This window comes from Nomascus leucogenys, chromosome 11, assembly GCF_006542625.1.
Source record: "Nomascus leucogenys isolate Asia chromosome 11, Asia_NLE_v1, whole genome shotgun sequence".
NCBI classification, from domain to species: Eukaryota; Metazoa; Chordata; class Mammalia; order Primates; family Hylobatidae; genus Nomascus; species Nomascus leucogenys.
In genome coordinates, this window is record NC_044391.1 from 42,057,722 (window position 1) to 42,067,504 (window position 9,783).

Sequence of the window (9,783 nt, forward strand, 5' to 3'; positions counted from 1 at the left end):
CCATTTAAGTTTAATAGTAAAAGACCCGTTAATGATAACAATGCCTTGTAAAATCTTCAGAAGGAGAATGTTTTGTGAACCATTTTGGTTTTTTTTTCATGTGGCAGTTTTAAGTTATTAGTTTTCAAAATCAGAACATTTTAATAGAAAAAACTTAACCAAAAATCTGTCACAGAATTTTGAGACCCATTAAGGCAAAGTTTAATGAGGAAAAAAAGAAACAGAAAAAGAAAGATAGGTGATGTGTCCATGGCAGTATCTTGATGATTCTAGAATCAGAATACATGGCAGTTCATTACACTATTTTCTTTAATGTTTTGATGTTTGAAACCTTTATTAAATAATTTTTCTTTAAAAGAGTCTGAGCAGAAAATAATTTATTTAAAGTAAATGCTCAGTCTTTCACAGTTCTTTCCTCCTGTGGCATCTGGGCATATGAGGGAGTTTATGGGAAATTTTTGTGCTGAGGGACAGGGGCTTTCACTCCACACCCTCAGGCCTGTGTGTGCTACCGTCTGGGATTTGGGGATTTTGCTTATATCCACGGCTAGGTGGCCTACCAGGGTCACATTGTGTCCGGAATTGGTTCCTTCCCGTGGGTTCTTGGTCTCACTGACTTCAAGAATGAAGCCGTGGACCCTCGCGGTGAGTGTTACAGTTCTTAAAGATAGTGTGTCCAGAGTTTGTTCCTTCAGATGTTCAGATGTGTCCGAAGTTTCTTCCTTCTGGTGGGTTCATGGTCTTGCTGACTTCAGGAGCGAAGCCGCAGACCTTCGCAGTGGGTGTTACAGCTCTTAAAGGTGGCGCCTCCGGAGTTGTTTGTTCCTCCCGGTGGTCTCGCGGTCTCACTGACTTCAGGAGTGAAGCCGCAGACCTTCGCAGTGAGTGTTACAGCTCTTAAAGGTGGCGCGTCCGGAGTTGTTCCTTTCTGGCCAGTGGGTTCGTGGTCTCGCTGACTTCAGGAGTGAAGCTGCACACCTTCCCAGTGAGTGTTACAGCTCATAAAGGTAGTGCGGACCCAAGGAGTGAGCAGCAGCAAAATTTATTGTCACAAACAAAAGAACAAAGCTTCCACGTTGAGAAGGAGACCGGAGTGGGTTGCCACTGGGGGGTGGCCAGCTTTTATTCCCTGATTTGGCCCAGCCCATGTCCTGCTGATTGGTCCATTTTACAGAGTGCTCATTGGTCCATTTTACAGAGTGCTGATTGGTCCATTTTACAGAGTGCTGATTGATGCGTTTTTACAGAGTGCTGATTGGTGTGTTTACAATCGTTTAGCTAGACACAGAGCACTGATTGGTGCATTTACAATCCTTTAGCTACACACAAAAGTTCTCCAAGTCCCCACCAGACCCAGAAGCCCAGCTGGCTTCACCTCTCAACATCTCAGATGACTTGTTTTGGTGCTGCTAAGTTGTTGCTAGTTGGTCTGGCTCATTGGGCTCTCATGGTGGCACCTGTTGTTGTCCTCAGCCATTTGCCACCAGAAGGAAAATCTCTCCACTCTTCATCCCGACCTTAGGTCTTAACCACTTCACGTGTCTTACCATCATCTCTACACCTCCATGCCCAACACACACACACACATACACACACACACTCGTGGGGGTTGGGATAGCAGAGGGAATCTCTGAATGCCTTGCATGTCCGGGTTGGCCACGAGGCACCAGGAACCTCAAGTTTATGCCTCAAAAGCTACTTCTGCTAATACTGCATTACCGCTCTAAATCATGATGTCTTACTCAAGTAAATGTGTAGGTTGCTCTGGAGGATCTGCCAGGGAAAGCAGATCACCAGCCCCGACACCCTCAGCTTTCCCAATATGCATCTGGATTTGCTATGGCAGCCCCCTCCCCAGCTCCACTGCCACAATATTCAACCCAAAAAAAGCCACAAGCAAAGACATTACCATTTTCTCTACTTCAAATCATTTATTTAAAAATACATACTGTATTATCTGACTTTGATTCTAAATATGGAAATTTGCAGAACCCAAATATTGCCCCCAATCCTTAGCCCAGGTACATCATTTTGGGTAACTCAGAACCTGAGTGAAAAGATAACTGCATAATTTTAAAACTTGCAGTCCCAAGTTCATCCTTCTTTCTATAGTACCTTCTTAAGCATGTCTTTACTAATTTTTTTATCATACTCCAATCCATATTTAATTAACAATGGAGCGAAATGATATTCACAGGTGTTTTCTATGTCATAGCCACACTGATCTAAGTTCAGTAACCCTGGAATTAGAGATAGGGATAAGATATTACATCAGCAATGAGAAGCACCATGAATGAAAATAGATTCTTATTCACTGCAAAGGAATAATGATGCCTCTGCACCTCTGCACTCTGAAATAAAAATGGTTACTAGAAAAATGTTTTTATTTTGTACTTAAGCAGAGAACAAATTAGGTGTAAGTCCTAAATAGAAGAAATCACCAAGGATCCTTTGTATTTCAAGTAAGTTATTTTTTTGTAGGTACATAGTCATGTAAATTATACATAAACATATATTGCTGAATTAATTTTATTTGAATTAGAGGTGGGCTATCTTTGGCTATTTTAAATTATCTTGGAAAACTTTGGAAATAACACTAGATTTGACAAAGGAATTCAACTTCAATGTATTATCTTTGTATGTCTTCTCAAATTAGCAAAACTTATTTTCCTCAATGTATCTTAATATATAGTTTAAGGCCTTCAGAACTAAACAATTTCAGCTATACAAAATTCTATGTTTAGTAAATTTGAGTCATCCACCATAAAAGATCAGTGTAAGTTCCGTTTTATCCTTGCACATGATGTATTTTCCACAAAGTTTAGCAACTGAAAGTAAAAGAAAGCTTATCTGTTGTGTTATTGTTGGTTGTGTTGGTTGTTATTTGGCTGTATCCACAGATCACGGGTTTGCCAATTTTTCATTTTCTATGAGCCCTATCTTCCAATGGCCTTCTGAAACTTTATTTCAAGATCTGTTTTCAAGATACACTCAGGAATGCACTGGTTCCGTATTTCATAGCTCATCACTGAATTCCTAAAGATTACAGTATAGTATCTTGAATTCCTTGGAATTTTCTATACCCCACTGAGTTCCATACCTACTGGATTGACTTGCACTCTTATTGTCTTGAAAATATATTAATAGGAGTTTTATATTTTTAAGTCCATTAAACATTCAGATGTCTGCACTCAGAATCTACACGAACCATCTCTTTTCTGATCACTGGTCCAAGGATATAACTTTTGTTGGGTCAGCAACTCTCCACAGCTCTTCCTATAGTGTTTCTTACCTCAGAAAATGGCAGTGTTGTGCTCCCAGTAGCTCAGTCCGAAAACCTTAGAGACAGCCTCCACTCTTCTCCTTCACTCATACTCCACTTCTAGTCCACGAGTTTTATTTTCAAATATACTTCAAATCTAATCACTGTTTACTACCTTCACTACTCCCATCTTGGTCTAAGTCAGCATCACTGCCTTGTTAGATTAGTTTCCTAATAGGTCTTCATGCTTCCATCTTGAATACCCTTCCATCACTCCCAACACACACACACACACACACACACACACACACACTATTTACACCACCGTCAAAACGATACTACAAAATACCTTTACTTATTTATGTAGCACACACTTCCATGGCATTAGTTTGTGCCAGGAACTGCTCAAAACACTTTACAAATATTAACTATTTTAGTACTTATTCTAATCCTATGTAGCAGGGACCATGATTATCCCACTTTATAGGAACGAAAACAGAGGCACAGAAAAAATAATAATAATTTGCCCAAAGTCACCCAGCTAACAGGTCAGAAAACCAGGACTCAACCCCAGCAGCCTTAGCTCCAGACTGCATTCACTCAGAGCATGTCATTGTCCTGCCTGAGAAAACCCATCATCTTCACATCTCACACAGAGTGAAAGCCTGAGTCCCCAAAGGGCTTACTAGAGTCTACATATCACTGGTCTACCTTAGACAGACCATGCAGTCTCCCATCTCAGGGTCTTTGATCCTTCCCTCTGCCAAGAACACTCATCTTCCATGTATACAGTTGTCTCGCCCTCTCTCTTCCTTCAGATTCCTGAGCAAAGACCAGTGAAGACTTCCTAAATTCACACCTATGCCTTGCCAAACTTCTTTACTCTGCTTTATTTTTCTCCGGAGCACTTATTACTGCCTAAATATATGCATTTGTCTGTTTGCTTTTGTCTACCTCCTCCCCTTGAAGATGTAAGCTCTGTGAGGCAAGGGCTTTGTCCTTTGTTCCCTGCTGCATCCCCAGTGCCTAGAATGTAGGAGGCCCTCAATTACCATCTGTTGGACAACTTAAGAATTATTGAACGAATCACAAAGATCAATGTGTAGAAGAAACATTTGTGAAAGAGGAAGTAGGCAATTTTGACTTCACTCTTTCTGCCCTGCCACTTTGACCCCAGTGCTATTTAGCCTGACATTTTAACCCTGCTGTTTGCCTTTTGCTTCAACACAACCCACAATAAAGTGATTCAATATATATAGATGATTAGATTTGTAATTCCATAAGCCAACCCTAGATATAAAGTAATCCTAAAATGTTTGTGGAAGATCGTTCCCAGTTTTCTTATGGTTTTGATAAAATTTAAATATAACACTTTAAATCATGTACAACTATAGTACAACTCCGATGAAAAGCAATATGGACAGTTCTCAAAGAACCAAAAATAGAAGTACCATTCAATCCAGAATCCCACCACCGCATATCTACCCAAAAGAAATAAAAAATCATTTCTCCAAAAAGACACCTGCACTCACATGTTTACCACAGCACTACTATTCATAATAGCAAAGATATGGAATCAACCTAAGTGTCCATCAAAGAATGACTGGATTAAAAAAAGTGATATATATATACACACACACACACGTATATATACACACACATCATGAAATACCACTCAGCCATAAAATATGTCTTTTGCAACAACATGGATGGAACTGGAGACCATTATTCTAAGTGAAATAACTCAAACAAAGTCAAATACTACATGTTCTCACTTATAAGTGGGAGCTAAACAGCTAAACATGGACGTAGACAGTGAAATAGACACGGGAAATGCAGAAGGGTAGGAGGATGGGACAGGGTTTAGGGATGAGAAATTACCTAATGGGTACAATGTACAGTATTTGGGTGATGGTCACAGCGAAAGCTCAGACTTAACCACTACACAATATGTCCATGTAACCAAACTGCACTTGTATCCCCTAAAATCTATTTAAATAAACAAATCACATATAATTAATATTATTAGTAAAAATAACCCAAATATTCTACTCATGGGAAAACTGTTTATAGTTTAAAACTGACAAAACCTATATTTCATCAATGTAATTGATACCATGGAGGACGGTGGATCTCCCCAGGGCGGAGCCCTGGTATCATCGTCCTCCTCCAGCCACCCAAGCTCCTCTGCCACCAGTCAGAGTCCTCCTTTGGCCGTTGCCAGCCCGGGGCCTCCCAGGTGATGAGGGCCAAGCAGCCTCCGGCAGGAGCCACGCAGCAGTGACTTCCAGAGCCTTCGGGGCAGCGGACTGGCTCGCACTGCAGATTCTTCCTAATCCTTTGGTGAAAACTGCAACACAAGAAGCCCGCAAATAAGCCCAAGGGTCATAACTCTTTGGCCTTACACAAAGTCATCATGGTGGACAGTGGCAGTGTGGGCAAGTCCGCTCTGACTCTATGTGTCCAGAGTTGGTTCCTTCCCGTGGGTTCCTGGTATCTCTGACTTCAAGAATGAAGCTGCCGACCTTCTTGGTGAGTGTTACAGCTCTTAAAGGTGGCACAGATCTGAAGAATGAGCAGCAGCAAGACTTATTGTGAAGAGCAAAAGAACAAAATTTCCACAGCATGGAAGACAACCCAACTGGGTTGCCACTGCTGATTGGGGTGGCCAGCTTTTGTTCCCTTATTTGTCCCCTCCTATGTCCTGCTGATTGGTCCATTTTACAGAATGCTGATTGGTCCATTTTACAGAATGCTGATTGGTCCATTTTACAGAATGCTGATTGGTCCATTTTACAGAGTGCTGATTGGTCCATTTTACAGAGCACTGATTGGCACATTTTACAAACCTCTATCTAGCTACAGAGCGCTCACTGGTGCATTTTACAAACCTCTTGTAAGACAGAAAAGTTCTCCAAATCCACACTGGACCCAGGAAGTCCAGCTGGCTTCACCTCTCACCTACAGTTCATGCAGGATGAGTTTGTGGAGGAATAGGAGCCTACCAAAGCAGATAGCTATCAGAAGAAGTGAGCTCAGGATGGGGAGGAAGTACAGATCTATATGGCAGATACAGCTGGGCAGGAGGACCACACTGCAATTAAAGACAACTACTTCCACTGTGACTTCTCTATTACAGAAATGGGGCCGGGCGCGGTGGCTCACGCTTGTAATCCCAGCACTTAGGGAGGCCGAGGCGGGTGGATCACGAGGTCAGGAGATCGAGACCACGGTGAAACCCCGTCTCTACTAAAAATACAAAAAAAATTAGCCGGGCGTGGTGGCGGGCGCCTGTAGTCCCAGCTACTCGGAGAGGCTGAGGCAGGAGAATGGCGTGAACCCGGGAGGCGGAGCTTGCAGTGAGCCGAGATTGCGCCACTGCACTCCAGCCTGGGCGACAGAGCGAGACTCCGTCTCAAAAAAAAAAAAAAAAAAAAAAAAAAAAAAAGAAATGGAATCCTTTGCAGTTACAGTTGACTTCAAGGAGCAGATTTAAGAGTAAAAGAAGATGAGAATATTCCATTTCTACTGGTTGGTAACAAATCAGATTTAGAAGATAACAGGGAGGTTTCTATAGAAGAGGCAAAAAACAGAGCTGACTAGTGGAATGTTCACTATGTGGAAACGTCTGCTAAAACACGAGCTAATGTTGACAAGGTATTTTTTGACTTAATGAGAGAAATTCGAGTGAGAAAGATGGAAGACGACAAAGAAAAGAGTGGAAAAACAAGAGGAAAAGTTTAGCCAACTCAATCAGAGAAAGATGCTGCATTTTATAATCAAATCCCAAACTCCTTTCTTATCTTGACTATACTAATAAATATAATTTATAAGCATTGCCACTGAAGGCTCAACTGACTGAAATTACTTTAACATTTTGGAAATTGTTGTATATCACTGAAAGCATGAATTGGAACTGCAATGAAATTCAAATTTACTTAAGAAAGATATTAATGTGGCTTCACCAAGAAACAAAGTTCAACTTATTTAGTAATTGCCAACAATTATCATGATCCTGAATATAGCATGGGAGCTTGTGTTTCTGGGGCAGTCTTTCTTGAAATATTAAAGAGGTGAGATGGGGGTGAGGACAGGGAGGAAAGAGGACTTCCTCTGGTGTTTTATTATAAAGCTTACATTTTATATCATATTAAAATATCTTGGTCTTCTACTGCCTTGAAAAATGACGATTGTGAACATGATAGTTAAACTGTACCACTTTTTTAAACCATCGTTATGCAAAATTTAGAGGAAAAAGTTATTGGCATGGTTGTTGCATATAGTTAAACTGAGAGTAATTCATCTGTGAATCTGCTTTAATTACCTGGTGGTTACAGTGGTGTAAACTTGTACATGGAAATTTTTGAATATGCCTTAATTTAGAAACAGAAAAATACCCGGTTATATCATTCTGGGTGTGTTCTTACTGACACCAGGGGTCCACTGCCTCGTGTGTCCTGGTGAGAAAATATATGCCCAGCATGGAGTACAGTTTTTGTACAGAAGATTCTTGAGAAGTAACTGCCTGCTAGGAGTGTGTCCAAATTTAAAATGTGTGCCATACTCTGGTTCTTGAAAATAAGATTCCAGAGCTCTTTGATCGCTTTTAATAAACTTCAAGTTCATTTAAAATGAAGGGCCAGCATATACTTGTAAGATAATTTTCAACTGCAAGGATTCAGCACCAGTTATGTTTGAATGAACCCTCTTTTTCTTTAAGATGCTGGTCCCTGGAAATCACTTTCTGCCAGTGGTGAGCATGTAAGTGTTAAGTTTTTGATCTCCTGGGAGCAGGGCACAGGAAGAAAATGTCAATAATGCTAATGCATTTTGCACTACTGAATGAAGAACACTGTAGCTACATTTTCAGAAGTTAACATCAAGCAGTCAAACCTGGGTACGATGCAGAAAACATGTTTGGCACACACTGACCAAACATCAGGCTGTGTCACCACTGTGTGGTGTTCCTGCCGGAAGAATTCCAGCACGCTATTTGGGGACATAATTTCAGTGGGAAATATGCCGCTGTCCGATATTTATTTCCTCTTTGCAGTGGAACTAGGACAGTTGATTCAACAGAGTATTTTTTTTCCTTTTGCTCAGTCCTGATTTAAACAGGTCAAAGATGTGTTCAGGCATTCCAGGTAACAGGTGTGTATGTAAAGTTACAAATAGACGTTCTAGAACTCACTCCTTAGATATTACATCCAGTTTCTCATGTTAAATATTTGTCCTTAAAGGGTTTGAGAGGTACATCTTTCATTTTGTATTTTTTATAGGCTATGTCATGTGCAGAATTCAAGTCACCAGTGTAACACTGGCCAGCAGGCCCAGCAATCTCCATGTGCACTCATTACAGTCTTGTTTAACCAGAGGTCCTAACCACTAACACTGTGACTTTGCTTTGAGACCTTTCCTTTCCTGGGTACTGAGGTGCTATGAAGCCAACTGACAAAGATGCATCGTGTGTCTTAGGCTGATGCCACTACCTGATTTGTTTAGTTGCAATTTGAGCCATTTAAAGACCAATAAACTTCTTTTTAAAATATATATATTTAAATTAAATAATATATATATATAATTTACACCCACAAGAATAGAGCAAGTAATAAGTATACTTTATACAAATAGTCAAAAAAAATAAAGTTAATAGTTAAACCCATACATTTTAGTCACTTCAAAATATTTATGGGCCAGGCACAGTGGCTCATGCCTGTAATCCCAACACTTTGGGAGGCCAAGGTGGGTGGATCACCTGAGGTCGGGAGTTCAAGACCAGCCTGACCAACATGGCAAAACCCTGTCTCTACTAAAAATACAAAATTAGCCGGGCATGGTGGTGCATGCCTGTAATCCCAGCTACTCAGGAGGCTGAGGCAGGACAATTGCTTGAACCAGGGAGGCAGAGGCTGCAATGAGCTGAGATTGAGCCATTGCACTCCAGTCTGCACAACAAAGAGTGAAACTCCATCTCAAAAAATATATATATACATATATAGAGATAGATATAGATATAGATATGTGTGTGTGTATCCAGATAGATGATAGATAGATAGATAGATAAATAGATAGATGATAGATAGATAGATAGACAGATAGATAGATAGATAGATTACATAGCTTTTATTGTTCCAGGCACTATTTTAAGAGCTTTTATAAAAAAGTAACTGATTTACTCTCATAAAATATTTTATGAGTTAGATGCTAATGCTAATATGATCCTTTTTCACAGATGAAAAGGAAACAGAGAAGTTAAGTAACTTGCCCCAAGTGACATGGTAAGCAGTGACAAAGCCAGAGTTGGAACTCATCAGTCTCGTTCTAGAGTCTGTTTGATGCTCTGCCTTCTTTCTAATAATCCTTTATTATTGATTAGAAAATTACAAATTTACATCTTCTTATCAGAATTTAGATCTGCAGAATTTAGCACAACCAAGTTAAATGTGTTAGAATGAGATCATGTTTTTTGCAGGGATGTGGGTGGAGCTGGAGGCCATTACCCTTAGCAAACTAACACAGGA

At 40.3% G+C, this 9,783-nt stretch overlaps 1 pseudogene; it reads left to right on the forward strand.

The window, feature by feature from the left end:
- The first annotated feature begins 5,379 nt into the window (after positions 1–5,379).
- Positions 5,380–7,041, forward strand: LOC100590099 (annotated as a pseudogene).
- The last annotated feature ends 2,742 nt before the right edge of the window (positions 7,042–9,783 follow it).